General features: G+C 38.9%; 1 long non-coding RNA gene across 2 annotated transcripts; it reads right to left on the bottom strand.

Moving 5' to 3' along the window:
- Nucleotides 1-6,549: 6,549 nt before the first annotated feature.
- LOC107816964 (uncharacterized) lies at nt 6,550-12,502 on the bottom strand. Of its 2 annotated transcripts, XR_001655095.2 has the most exons (6): nt 12,292-12,502; nt 11,996-12,036; nt 11,126-11,177; nt 10,681-10,763; nt 7,475-7,527; nt 6,550-6,848 (listed from the first exon to the last, which is right to left on the bottom strand). It is a non-coding gene; the product is annotated as an uncharacterized LOC107816964 (long non-coding RNA). The 2 variants fall into 2 exon arrangements; XR_012697365.1 differs by lacking the exons at nt 6,550-6,848; nt 7,475-7,527 and adding an exon at nt 9,486-9,601 and having other exon boundaries at nt 10,681-11,177.
- Nucleotides 12,503-15,657: the final 3,155 nt, after the last annotated feature.

Genomic DNA, 15,657 nt, shown 5'->3' with positions numbered 1-15,657 from the left:
GTGCGGTGCCTAAGGATTTTCGAGTTCGTTGTGTGACTAAGGAATTAGTTTTGCAGCAAAGTGTGAAAGAGGCTTGGAGTATTTCTATGAATGTCATCGGGTCTGCGATGCGACATTAGAGAGATGGAAGAAACAACTTCGGATTCGCAGGAGGTCTTTCAGAACGGGTGTATCAGTTGGAGATACTATTGAGTGCATAAGGAGGGTATGAGATGGCTGATGGGTATTGAGACGATGTGGTCTCGTGATTCGGGTCACTTGGGATGAGTGTTGTTTGAGGTCCGTTATGCATTTGAGTAGAACTATTATTTCAAAGGCAAGTCAAGAGTAAATTAGAAGAATCTGAGTCAGTTAGTAGTGGTTTGAATCAACATGGTTGTGGAAATGATCGGTTCCTTCGGGGTGGTAAGGCTATATAGGTGATTCCTGATTGTTTGTGCATGCTTGACAACCACCGTAATTTGATTGATTTGGAGGTATTTGATTCTGATGGCCTTGTTATGTGTAAATGAATCCCAGAAGAGTTATGGCGGCTTAGACGACAACTGGAGGTTTGCATTTTCTGTGATTATGGGAATTCGGTTACGTGTTACAATTTTTTCTCTAAAATTCGTTGAGTGAATGGCTTCTATATGATGAAGTGTTTATTCTATTGGTGGCTCAGTAGTTATGATAAAATTCGTGTACTCTCGCGTAGCGGCATGATAGGTGCAGTGAGCGATATAGAAATTGGAAGTTGAGGATCAAGGTTGCGATTCGGTGTTGATAAAAAAAGTCACGAGCTTGGAGGAGTGGGGGAGGATTTCAGATGTTCAGAGTATGCTGGCACTATTTTTGGGCAGCCTGAGGATGGTCTGTTTTATTGTAGGAGTGTTGGGTATTGAAATGCGGATGCTTGGCTAGTATTATAGAAATAGCATGATCGGTGGCCATTAATGTTCAGATTTTACTACCTGGTGCGGAAGGTTGCGGGAGTATATCCCGCGGGAAGATTGTATAAGTGTGACATGTTAGTCATTTGATTGTTAGAGATTGAAATCAGGTATGGAGATTTTGGTACTGTCGCCAATAGGAGAGGTTATGACTGAGAGGCGCTCTATTTCTTGGGTTGTGGACTGTGGGAGTTTGTTCCGAATTTGACGACTACTTGTATGTATCATGAATAGGGTCATTGTGGATCCTTAAAAGGTTATTGGCCTAGTATGGGATGATCGGAATCAGCTTGAGGTCCGTTAGTATATTTAATGTGAATGTATGCTCTACATCAGGTCAGATGTGTTCATTCAGCATAGCATTGCTTATGGAGGAGTCTTCGGGTGTTAGATGTTATTCTTGTCGTCATCTATTCTATGTAATACTCTATTATGCCATGTGGGTTGTAAGACGGCTTGATTCTTCGCACATGTGTTGTGATCCCGTGTAGCTTGTGGTGTTATATGAGCAAGATGGCTCTCTAGGTGCAAGTCGTTTATTGCACCTTAATCGTGATTAAGTTTTTGTAGTGCATGGCACTATCTGTTGCCCTAGGGTTGTATTTATGCACTTGGAGTGGTTGTGGTCGATATTCAGGTATTTCATAGGTATGAGCATTAGGGCTTGATGGGTATTTCCCTATTTATTGATATGTGTGGATCGGGTGGCATGCCGCCACGAGTATGTTGTTTGGATCGGGTTGCATGCCACAATAATGTCATATTTGGATCGGGTTGTATGTCGCAACAGTGTCATGTTTGGATCAGGTTGCACGCCACAACGGTGTCATGTTTGGATCGGGTTGCATGCCGCAATGGTGTCATGTGTGGATCGGGTTGCACGCCGCAACAATGAGATGTTGAGTATGGTTTCTTATACTTATTTTGTGTGCCTTTTTTCTCATCTCTAAGATAGGTTCATAGCATCTGTTTGGCCATTTTATTCGTTACGCGAGATGGATGGTTCTTTTCCAGAATTTGTTCTTCGTTATGGGTCACATTCGAGTTTGTAGCTTGTTGGCGCATTGATGGCGTCATATGAGATTTTTGGCAGTGTTTAAGGTGGCTTATTTCCCGAGAAGCTTGTACTGCATGAGACGAGGTTATCGGACCTGAAATCAGTGTAATCAAATTTATATAGGGTATATTAGAGGAAAAATGTCACTATTCAGTTCAAAATAGGCAAAAGTTCTTGTTGAGCGGAGGACTCCATGATTTATTGATTTGATAGGTGGTTATGAGCTTCTATGCGTCGTTTTCATTATTGCATTATCGCGAGGGTTGGATCAGGGCTTATGCACATATGAGGTATACTACGGGCATCATGTTAGTGAATTTGTAGCTTCTACGGTTGGAGGATGTTATTATGGGCATACGAATTATGCGGTGCATTGTGTGATTTCAGCATGGGTGTATGATCATATTTGGTACAGCGGGTTAAGATTGATATGGTGTTCGTATGTTAGAATGAGGTCTCGTAAAGAATTTCGAATGTTGGAATTTGGTTCTAAGGCTTGTGGGCTAAGGTAGTAGGAAGGATCTTCAATCTGGCTCGAGCTAATATATTCACATGGGTTGTGGTGGCATGGGTAGGCGCACGAGGTGTTAAATAGTGGTTTTGGGAAATTCCGGAGGGGTTCTTGGCACATTCGAGGACGAACGTATGTTTAAATAGGGGAGAATGTAATGACCCAACAGGTGTTTTGAGCTCTAGCACTTCGTTCGGCGGTTTGAGGCCTTGAGTAGCTTCACTTCATGTTTTATGCCTTGTAAGCATAGTCGGAATCGAATTCCGGGAAGTTCAGAGTTGATACGGATGAAAAATTCTCAATTCGGAAGCTTTAAGTTGGAAGAGTTTACCAAACGATCTCGAAATCGGGATTTGACGGTTCCAATTAGTTCATATGATGATTTCGGACTTGTGCGTATGTTCGGGTTGAGTATCGGGTGGTTTGGAAGCATTTCGGTGCTTATTGTGGAAAGTAGGCATTTTGAAAGTTTTAGAATATCCTAAGATTAATTTGAAGTGAAATTTGATTTTATTGATGTCCGTTTGGGATTCCGAGCCTTGGAATAGGTTCGTATCGTGATTTGTGACTTGCACGTAAAGTTTGGCGTCATTCCAGAATGTTTAAGTGTAATTCGGACGCGTTCGGTGAAGTTTGAAAGTTTGAAAGTTTGAAAGTTGAAATAATGGTTTTGATCACCGATTCATAGTTTGTATGTTGTTTGGTGTGATTTGAGGCCTCGAGCAGGTTTGCATCATGTTTTGAGAATGGTTGGTATGATTAGACGGGGTCCTGGCGGCCTCGATTGTGTTTCAGATGGGCTACGGGTCATTTCGCCATGTTTGAGCCGTTGTTTCTGAGATCTGGTGCATCCTTCTTTACGATCGCGAAGAAAGGGCCGCGATTCCAAAGAGCAAAGTGTTGTTCCAGGCCTTGTGAATCGCGATCGCGGAAGAAAATTCGTGATCGCGTAGAAGGAATTTCTATTATCAGTGGTCTGAAGTTTGGAGCTTATATCTTGCAATCTATAAGGAATTTAGGATGATCCAAAAAACGAAGTTGTAGTCCTTTGAATCTAGTTTTCAGAAACTCAAACCGTTTATCATTCGGAATTTTGTACAAAAAGTTATGGCTATTATACCGAAGAGTGTCTGTGAAGAGGAAACAAAATTTGTGCATCGCGATCGCGAGGTTTTGGCCGAGATCGCGATGAAGGAAACAATGTTGGAACTTTTGTTAATTTGATCGCATGGATAATGACCGTGATCGCGAAGAAGGAGGCCTAGCAGGTGTATTAAATATCTAATTTCGGGATTTTGAGCTCATTTCATCAATTTTAAGTTCTTGGAGCTCATGTGGGGCGATTTGGGGTGATTCTTGAAGATCGTTTTCTCCATTTATCATAAGGTAAGTTATTCCTAGTTGTTTCGAGTTAAATACATGGGTTATATATGGATTTTAGCATTGAAATTTGATAGAAATTATGGAATTTTTGGAAGAAAACCTAGAAATGGTATTTTTAGATTTTGACCACGAAATTGGATATGGAATTAGGAATAAATTATATATTTGACTTCGTGGTATTTTGGGTAATGTTTATCTTCAAAAATTTCAATTATGAGTATGGGAGTATATTTTTATTGGTTTGCACATTGTTTGACTAGTTTCGGATCGATGTGCATTGGTTTGAGGTGTTAGAGAGGCGTTGAAACCGGTTATGGAACTTTGTTGCGAGGTAAGTCTCATGTCTAACTTTGTGAGGGGGAATCTGCCCCGTAGGTATTAAAATTATTATGTGCTACTAGTTGTGGGTGCTACGTACGCACAAAGTGATGAAAGTCCGTACGTAGCTAAAAGCATATTTATGTCCGGGTAGACATATGACTTTATCATGTAATATTTGAATTAATTGAACTCATTTTGCTATATTAATTAAGTGAATTTATAATTGAACTTTATTTCGGAATATATTAGGCCGAGCTTTATCACCTTGAGTTGTTTGGCGATATTTGATAAACGGTAAAAGTCATGTTTACTTTTGCTCCTGAACCTGTGTTGTAAGCACGTGACTTGTAATTCGATAAGTTTCTTCCTTTCCTGTGGATCGGGCCAAACGTCTCGGCAGTATATTGAGATGCATCTCTAGTTCGCGCCGGTCGACCCTATACAGTGTACATGCCACTCTAGATCGGGTCGTACAACCTCGGCATAGTCGTGCGTTATACTGCTATCAGTGTGGATATTCACGAGATCACCCTTCTATTGAGGCCTGGCATTTTATATGGTATTCCTCATCCGTTTGAGATTGCACTTGATATTTCAGATCTATTGAGATGGCACATGAGATTTGTGAGATTTATTTCGTTAAAAGAAATTTTTGGAGGATTATGTTAGTTACAGTTTTTATTGCACTACTACTGTTGTGCTTCATATCTGTTATGAGTTATCATATTTATTTATTGGACCACTAGTAAGTGTCGATGTCGATCCCTCGTCACTACTTCTCTGGGGTTAGGCTAGATACTTACTGGGTATGCGCTGATTTACGTACTCATGCTACACTTCTGCACTAAATGTGCAGCATCTGACAGGTTTATTTGGTGGCCATCTTGGCGCGTAGACGCAACTGCTGAGGGGACTTTATGGTGAGCTTCTTTCTATGCTACGCACCGCAGCCCACCGAACCTACATCTTATTTATTTACTTTATCCTGTCTATTTTATATTCCAGACAGATGTTGTATTATTATTGCACTCTTTTGTAGACGCTCATGCACTTGTGGCACCGGGTTTTGGGATGTTCTAGAAGTTGTTTGTGGTTTTGCTTAGCATTTACACACTTTTATTATCTATTCTACTTAAATTTTAAGTTTCCATGATTTTAATGCGTTGATTTCCTTATCGAATAAAATTCACGATTTCAAAATTAATAAAATGCATAATTAAGTTGGTAGTTCACCGTTGGCTTTCCTACATGCGACGTTGGGCGCCATCACGACCTATAATGCGTTTTGGGTCATGACATGTACTTTTTTAGAGTGCACCATCTGGGTGTCTCACAAGGAGAACTGTTATCATATTTGCAATATCCTTCAGAAATGTCAGCTAACGCTAACAATCCATCAACCATTTTGGGTTACTCTAACCCCAGCAGGATCCTGATATCCCATCATTCTTTTAAACAATATATGTTAGCTACCATAGGGCATAACTGAGATGGGGGTTGTCAAGTCTAAATATCTCTATTACTGTTGAAGGTAACTCGGAATACTTATATGTCTCTTCCTGAATTGTAACTCATAATCTTTACTAACTGGGTACCTCGTACCATTCTTCATTTTGCTTCTTTTATTTGTTGAAACTTGTATCTACCTTCCGATTCTCTCCTTGCTTTTTTTTCCTTATGGGTGGATAGATATTCAAGCCTTAGGGATCCTTATCAAGAAGCTCACACATCTTAGTACACACATGATCTGCTGAAGACCTAACATTTACTCATCATAAACATGATGCAAAATCGAGTTCCTCTTACTCAAATCTTCCACAGCCACCTCCGTCTACAAGGTAAACATCATAGCTTAGACATTAGCGTGTTCGCCACCACACTGGCTGGAGCCACATTCAATCTCTCACCAAATGTCTTTTTGGATGTAGGTATCGTTGTATTACGACTAAAATAGAATTTAGGAGTCTGAATTATTACAACTGAGCTCTACCACACGATCTAAAGTAAGAAGAAAGAAAGATAGTCCTACATGCCCTGTAGCCTCCTGCTTATAAGTGTGGTACACAACACACCCATAAATAAGATTCTACCAGACACGGCTTGTAGACTCCCTAGGATAGAACAACTCTGATACCACTTTCGTCATGACACAAACTGAAGGGCCGTGACGGGCACCCATTACCTAACTCAACCGAGTACCAACGTAATGTATCCTTCTTATCATACTATCATGGGTAAATGAACCGGAAAGGCCGTCATGAGATAACCAGAACTAAACATAAGAGAATACTCGACATAGGACGACCAAACATTGTATACTAACTTATACATGTGACACATAGGTCTATAAGACCGAAATGATCATTTATACACTCAAATCATAGGCTGACGAGGCCATACAATCATCCATATATATGACATATGTCTACAAGGCTCTAAAAGTACATAAACATCATAAAGGCCAGGACAGGGCCCCGCCATACCAGTCAATATATGTCCTAAGCATACTGATCAAATAGGCAACTCCGGAGCAAGTGGAGTGCACCAACACCTTCCATTGAGCTAATAGCCTACAAGGAGGACTACCAATATATCTATCGGGACCTGCAGCCATGAAACGCAACATCCCCAAGAAAAAGGACGTCTGTACGAATAAAGTACCGAGTAAGTAAGATAAGAAAGCATAGATAAGAATAGTAATGTAAAGAGAGATAGAGATAACATATGAGTGCCTCTGAGGGCGACTGGCATGAAATGCATGATACATATATATACATATAACTTTAATGACATACGCCTTTGTGGGCATCGTCATCATCATATCGTACCCGGCCTCGAAGAGGACTCAGTAAAAATGTACCGACCATCATAAGGCTCGGTAGAATCATTCCTGGTCACGTGGAGCTCGGTAAACCCAAATGATCAGTGGTTGCACAATAGGTGTCGTACCCGACTGACTATAGCGCAACTCCATAGAGTAAAATAGATACATATATATAATGCATGCTGGACTCATTGAATCACAATTTCAACCTTCCAAAGTGACGTAAGGTCGTTGCCCCTTCGATTAACATTATGGACATCATACCATCAATATGAACTTCAATAGGATTCACGGATCACACATACTTTCTTAGAATAACTTTATAAGGAAAGAAAAACATGGACAGCCTTAGTTGCTAGGAGTAGATCCGTTATAAAATAGCATATCATCTACGTTAATTTCACTTTAGATCATATCAAAAGAAAGAAGAAACTGTCTTAATATACCTTATCACAATCTGTCCAATAACCACGTTGAACTCCTCTTGTCACACTTCAATCTACATGAACGATAATAATGATATCGTTAAGCTACGAAAGATGCAACTATCGTATAACGAACGACAAGCTTATTTTATATTAAAACGGGCAGCATCTCCCATGTTTTCCTTGCTTTCCCAAGTCCATCAACCAACACGAACCCATAAAACCTTCACCTATATACTTTCAGCACCACAACACAAATCAAGCTACAAAACAACAAGTGCATAAATATCACCAATGAAACTACTATTTAACACGACAAACGGCAAGCTCGAATTGAATCCATTTTTAAACCTTTAACCCCAAAGACATTTATTCATTAACTTAACAACATAGCCATAATGATATTAAGTACAATGGGAGGACTTCAAACCTCCTATTCATCTCCCAATTCACCCTCAAACAGCCCAACAATCTAACAACAACAACAAGTACAACTTTTCATTGTTATATTGTCCTTTCCCTTCATATTCATTCACAATACCAACAACAAGTTCGACATGTAGATAATATTAATAACAACATCATAAGAAAGTCATTTTCAAAGGTTTCCAACCATTTAAAGTTCATGGAAACAACCTTTCCAAAACAGTCCATTAAAATCAATAACATCTCAAACTATTTCAAGTCTCCTTTTGTAGTACTTTGCTCAAATAATGCAACCAACGCACAAACAACTTCAAGAAAATATAGTAGGATGTTATACTCACCTTAACCAGTAGAAACAAAATGAAATTTCAGCTAAGTACAGCCCACAACTATCCTCAATGACACCACAACATTGTAGGTATTGTATTCTCTTCTTGAATCAACATTTGGTGTTCAAGTTGGCGTGTAAACACTTGTAGTTCACCTTAAAAATCTAATATATATGAAGGAGAGACTGATTATTACCTTAATCAACAAGAACAACACGAAACCTGAGGTTACTTCACTTTGAAGAATCCTCCAAAACAGCCACAAGATGAAGAACTACGATCTAGCAAGCACCACCGGATTTCTAGCGTTGGATTCATGTTTTTATCTTAAGTTTTCACCCTAGAATCATGGAGGAACACTTGGAGAGTATTAAGGAGGGTTTAGGAATTGTTTTGGACGAGGAAAATGAGTTAAAACGATTTAGTATTGACTTAAATACAAGCTGGAGTTTTACACTGACTTTGTGGGTCCAATGAGAGTTGCTTGCATAATCTCGCAAAAATACGGATATCTCTTCTTCGATATTGTATCGAGGAACAGTTAAAGCCATTCGAAACTAGAGTCGTAGATCTTCAACTTGGTAGGTAGATCATCCCGTAATTTCAAGTATATTTATAGAAAAACGCAGCTACATTTGACCTAATTTTCAGCACATTTATGAATGTAACTTGTGATGACCTTTGCCAACTTTTGTTCCATAACTCTCTTGATTTCGAAACATTATACACGACTATCATACGACTAGAATAACTCATAACATAAACTCCTTATAATGTTAAGCACCCTAGTCTCACTCCAAAAGTACATGTTATAACATTCCAACTTGTCGACTTTCGACGAAATTTATTTTCTTCAATTCGCTTAACTTCTAAGCCTTCTGACCCTCTTGGTACTTGGTATTCATGATCTTAAGTATTTATAACCTCCACGGTAACATGATTAACTTACTTTATAAACTTTTTAAAGATGATTTCATTTCTGAGAATACATCAATTGACTTACGACATACTCTTACGAAAATATGGGGTGTAACAAGTGTTATAAAAGAAGTGCTCTGAATATGTTAATATAGATTTATTATAGATTTCGTCTTCTTGTTCATCCTTGTGTGTCTATTAAAGAAGTGCTCCAAAAACATTCAAAACCGTAAACACAACAAACATTTAATAAATTAGTTTTTATTAACACCTCAATATAAATATTGAATACAAGGTAAACAACCTTCAAAAAAAATTAAGGGAAGATAGAAACTCCCTTATAAAAGGAAAAATAACAATGAACCAATATGAAAGGTATAAAATATTATTCTGCTCTAATTTGTTAGAGGATAACAGAGCAAACAAGAGAAGTGGAACAATTCACAATTGTTAACCATCTGTTTCAGATCTTGTCCTGCAACATAACACATACATATACTAATAAAATATTCGTAAATCTTAAACACATCGAATTTTCAAATAATATACCTACAACAAAAATTAGCAGAGTACATAGTACTAACTGCTAGTGGGTTCCTAAATATGTCCCCTTACTGGAGCTTTAATTAATTCTGTATCTTGATGCTAAAATTAGCCGTATGAAATTCAGAATATAGAAAGGAGAGATCATAGGATCTCTTCAGAGATAGTTTAGGAACAATAATCCATGAATAGCTTCAATTACTAACTCATATAGGAAAGACAACAGTCAAAAGTTACCCTATGAATTCTCTCAATTATTTTGAGTGTTTCTTCCAAGAAATGTAAGGACATGTTGCTTAAATAAGCAGCTGCAGACATTCTCTTTTGCTTAAAAGATGCGAGCTTTGAAATGGATCAAATTAAGAATTTTATCAGTCTCCTATTACTTTCTAAAGCAACAAAGAACAATGTCACTTCTAAATTAATTTCTATAGTGATACTGGATACCACAGAGTTACAGTTCTCTCCAACCTAACTCCAACTACAATTCTCATCTACAAACTCGCCCAAATCTATAAAAGTAGGAGGTACTTACTCCACTTCTCTCAGAACACCACCTTTCTTTTTGAGATAAAGCTAAGAATAATCTAACGGAGTTCATGAATTTACCGAAATTCGGTCTTTTAAATTTTTCTTTAATTCCTTATTTGATTCTTTATAGTAAGAATTAATCAATTAATCGTCATCATGAGTAAATGTAGAAATTTCTTTATTGACATCAAATAAGGACCTCCAGAATCATGAAAATACATTCTCATTATTCATCAATGTCTCCTAATTTGCTAGGTGAGAAAGAGAAGGTTTAGGATCCAGTTTTCTAAAAACAGTCTCAGGAAGACCAGGGAAAAAACCGAATCAGAGGAAAGCACGCACATTCATAAATATTAGTTCTTACTTGAAATAAATATTCAAAGCAGTATCTCAATTTCACTTGAAGTTCAAATAGTGAAACCATGCCTGGTCGATATGTATAAGAAAAATGAATGAGACAGGGCAAAACATAATACTTACCCTGACAAAGCAATCATGCTACTGCATTCTCAATATGGTTGCTACAGTAGATGGAACCAGTGGAATGTGCTCCTTGACATAGTCTTGAAAACAGCTCGTGACATAAAAATAAAGTTACAATAGGGCATGTCTAGAGTCTAGAATTTCAAGGATATATAAAGCGAGTCAACTCAAATAGCCAACTAATATTCATTAACCTCTAAAGTCTCATAAACATCTACTTCTCCTAACAGTTTAGGAAATCTAAAGCCTTAAATTAACTCACTTAAACAACTTTAATAGGAATTTATTTCCACATTATTAGTTGAATAGATAAATATAGTGATTCCTTTAAAAAGTTGGTCCATGTTTTTTAGAATGTCATTAGCCTCTGCAACACTTTAGCAGAAATCTAGCCAATCAAGCTCTTTTTCTAGTCTAAAGATGGGGCGATACACAATTGTACCTGTGAATTAGGATCGATGTTCACACAAATATGTATGGTTTATTTCCATAAGCTGCACATGAAAGACAGGGAGAAGTGGAGCAATAAGTTAAAGAAAGGAACAAGGCAAAATTTAGGGAATAGAAAATGACAGACATGTACACTCCCTATTAACCATGGAATCATGTCCAGTCCTTTCCCCTTATTAGTTGATAACCTTTTCCATTATTAGTTGATAACTATGAAAATTCATAATGATAAATAAAGTTCTCCAGGAATATCCTGCAACCCTAAATTGGACTATCTCGGGTTGATTAGTTTGAGTAAATATCTTGAATTAGTCTGAATAAAGGAAACCCTTTGGAACAAAGCTTCATAATTTCAAAACTGCAATGAATTATTCCCCAAAAAGCAGTCTAAGTATTTAGAAAAACAAAGACAAAATTGAATGATAACCCTACATTGGTCAAATACATTAACAAAACATTTGCAAGAACGTCAGATTAACCAAAATTAAATCAAGACTCCAGATTTTGCAGATTCAAAAAAAAAAAAAAAAAGAGTCCAGATTTTTTCTTATTTAAGCAAAATTCCTTAAAATAGTAGATGTTAACTTAATTAAATAAAGGAAAGAGAGCAAACACGCTGATATTACATAGACAAGGAAACACCCAAAAATTTATGAATATAAATTAATGCAAGAATAGAATTGAAGATTCCTATTAAGCACCAGTTAACATACCAATCTAAACTACCGTAAGCCGCACAGGAGCTAAGCAACAATTGTGAGGAAACATTTCCCGGCTATGCTAGCATTCAAGGTTTATTTGGAGCGTTCAATATTCAACAACATTCAATTATAATATGAGCAAAAAATGACAAAACACTCACATGCGGTAACTTTGAATGGTCATATCGTAGTCCTGAGTCTCCTGACATATATAATGTTCAAGAAATATCAAACGGTAAGAAGAAGTGAAAAATGATATGCAAACAACCGATAAGATATTTTTTCAAATCAATGAGAAAAATACCTTTAAACTAAATTATCAACACAGAAAAAGAAAGAAGACTCTATGTAGAATTACTCGTTCTAACCATCTCGACAAAGAAACCCATCAAATTTTGGAAAGAAAAAAGACTTGATAAGAAAAAGGAAAAAAAATCTTAAATGAAAGAGAGCTCACCAAGAAACACTGAAGAAGGACTAATTTGCAACAATGGAGGAGGACCTATTTATAGGAATAGAATTTTGCAGAGAGAATATGATAACAGAGAAGATAATAAAGTGAGGGAAAGTAGAAGGAAGATATGTTTGAAGAAAGAAAGAGAAGTGTTTGGGTGTATAAGTGAAAATGGAGGTGGAAACCAGTTGTTAGCCACACCGATTATTAAACAGTAACATGTGTATAAAGATAAGAAAGAATGGTATCGTACCTTAGCAGTAGTATCGTTTTAAGTGGGTCACGTTCCAGGTATTTGGAAGTTGCTCATCATTCCCTGCTTCGAGCTTGTATGAACCTTTACCGGTAATCTTGATAATTTAATATGGACCTTCCCAGTTCGGCCCCACCTTCCCTTTGTTTGGGTTTCGAGTATTCAATGCCACCTTTCTTAATACCAAGTCCTCGATATTGAAGTGTCGAAGGTTAGCTCTCCGGTTGTAATACTTTTCGATCCGTTGTTTTTGGGTGGCCAACCGGACAAGGGCAGCCTCGCGCCTCTCATCCAATAGTTCCAGTCTCATGTTCATGGCCTCACCGTTTGACTCTTCAGTCGCATATCGGAACTTGAAACTTGATTCTCCTAGCGTCGTAGACCAACGAGAATGGGGTGGCCCCGCTACTAGATTTTGAGGTCGTACGGTACGCCCACGGGACTTCGGACAAAATTTTCTTCCATTTTCCTTTGGCGTCGATCAGTCTCCTCTTAAGGTTTTGGAGTATGGTCTTGTTTGTAGGGAGTTGATAGGATCCTCTTGACCTTATGGTCCTCAAAATATTTGCTCACCTTACTGTCGATGAACTATTTTTCGTTGTCAAATACGATCTCGGCCGGCATTCCGAACCGACATATTATGTGGTCCCAAATAAAATTAATAACTTCTTTCTCTCTGACTTTCTCAAATGCCCAAGCTTCAACCCAATTAGAAAAATAGTCAGTCATAAATAATATAAATTGAGCCTTACAGGATGCCCATGGCAGCGGACCGACGATGTCTATTAACCATTTCATGAATGGCCAAGGTGACAAGACCGAATGCAGCAGCTCCTCGGGCTGGTGGATCATCGGTGCGTGCCTATGACAGCCGTCGCGTCTCGGTACGAACTCCTTAGCATGTTTCTCCATATCGATCCAGTAATAGTCGGCTCTGATTATTTTACGGACTACCGATGCGGACTCTGAGTGGTTTCCGCAGGTGCCTTCGTGAACTTCACTCAAAACGTATTTGGTGTCTCCCGGCCCCAGACTTACGGCAAGTGGGCCATCGAATGTTCTTCTGAATAGGGTGTTATCTTCGGACAGGCTGAACCTGGCCGCCTTCGTATGTAGAGCTCTTGATTCTTTAGGATCCGAGGGTAGCTTCCCGATCTTTAGGTAATCTATATACTTGTTTATCCAGTACCAAGTTAAGCTTGTCGAGTTTATCTCGGTGTGGGCTTCTTCCACTATCGATTTCATGAGTTGTACGACCGTTTCTGAGTTGAACTCATCCTCATCAACAGATGACCCCAAGTTGGCTAGAGCATCGGCTTCGCTGTTTAGATCCCGTGGTACGTGTTGCAAGGTCCACTCCTTGAATCGATGTAGAGTTACCTGTAGTTTATCCAGGTATCTCCGCAATTGTTCCTCTTTTACTTCAAACGTCCCATTGACTTGATTCACCACAAGGAGGGAATCACATTTAGCTTCGATCACTTCGGCCCCCAGGCTTTTAGCCAATCCGAGACTTGCAATCATGGCCTCATACTCGGCCTCATTGTTCGTCAATTTCACAGTTATAAAGATTATCTAACTACGTTACTGTAACGACTCGGCCGGTCATTTTTAGAGTTATAGCCCCGATCCCCTATTAACTGCTTCTCCCATATCTATTTCTGCTATTGTGACTTGCTTGGAGATTTTGTTTTGGTTTTTGGAGTGATTTGGGACACTTAGTCCCTAAACAAAAGCCTAAGTCTTAAGATTTTGACCGTAGTCAGAACTGTATAAAGACGACTCCGGAATGGAGTTTTGTCGGTTCCGTTAGCTCCGTTGTGTGATTTTGGACTTAGGAGCGTGTCCGGATTGTGTTTTGGAGGTCCATAGCTTATTTAGGCTTGTAATGGGGAAAGTCGAATTATTAGAGTTTTGGACCGGTAGTGAAACTTTTTATATCGGGGTCGGATTTCAATTCTGGAAGTTGGAGTAGGTCCGTAGTGTTGATTATGAGTTGTGTGAAAAATTTGGGGTCAATCGGATGTGGTTTAGTTAGCTTCGGCATCGGTTGTCGAATATGGAATTTTCAAATTTCTTTAAGTTTGATTTGGAGGGTGATTCATGATTTTAGCATTATTTAATGCGATTTGAGGGCTCGACTAAGTTTGTATGGTATTTTAGGATTGGTTGGTATGTTTGGTTAAGGTCCCGGGGGTCTCGGGTGTGTTTCAGATGCTTAACGGATGAATTTTGGACTTAGGGAAGTTGGTGAGTTTTGTATGGTTCTGCTGTTTCGCACCTGCGGAGGGGAGACCGCAGGTGCGGACTCGCACGTGCGGAGGAACAGGCGCAGATGCGGATTTCGGAAGCTTGACCAGGGGTTGTATATGCGAGGAATTTACGCATTTGCGATACCCGCAGATGCTCCCAAGGATTCGCAGGAGCGGAGGAAGACCACAGAAGCGGACAGTGTTCCGCAGGCGCACACGGGCAGGTGCGGCCCCCATTGCCGCAGGTGCGGACCCATCCCTCTTAAGTGATTTCTGCACCTGCGGGAGATTTTCTGCAGATGCGGCATCGCAGGTGCGTCCCATGGCCCGCACGTGCGAAGATCGCTGGGCAAAAAGGGGCAGAATCTAGGGTTGAGGTTCATATTCAAAAAATTGATTTTTGAGCTCGAGAGAAGGCGATTTCTTGAGTGATTTTCAGAGAAAGCTTTGGGGTAACGATTCCTAACTTGTTTTTGGTTGTATTTAGTTAATCTATTGTTATTTTCTTCATTTAATTACGGAATTTGAGTGAGAAAGTTGGGAAAATGGGGAAAAAGTTCCCCAACCAAATTTCTGAGTTTTAGTGGGATTTAGACATCGGATTTGGATAATTTTGGTACGAGTGATCTCGTGAGTGATCGGGTATTCATATTTGCTAACTTTTACCCGATTCTGAGACATGGGCCCGGGGAGACTTTTTGGGCTTTTTTTTAATTTCTTGCCTTAGCTTTGATTTCGTTAGCTATATTTATGTTATGTAATTGGTTTTGGCTAGATTTGAGTCATTCGGAGTCGGATATTCGTGGAAAGAGCATTGTGACGGATTGATTTGAGCTTGGTTTGAGGTAAGTGGCTTGCCTAACC

Source organism: Nicotiana tabacum, chromosome 12 (assembly GCF_000715075.1).
Source record: "Nicotiana tabacum cultivar K326 chromosome 12, ASM71507v2, whole genome shotgun sequence".
Lineage (NCBI taxonomy): Eukaryota > Viridiplantae > Streptophyta > Magnoliopsida > Solanales > Solanaceae > Nicotiana > Nicotiana tabacum.
This window is presented reverse-complemented; position numbering and strand designations above follow the sequence as displayed.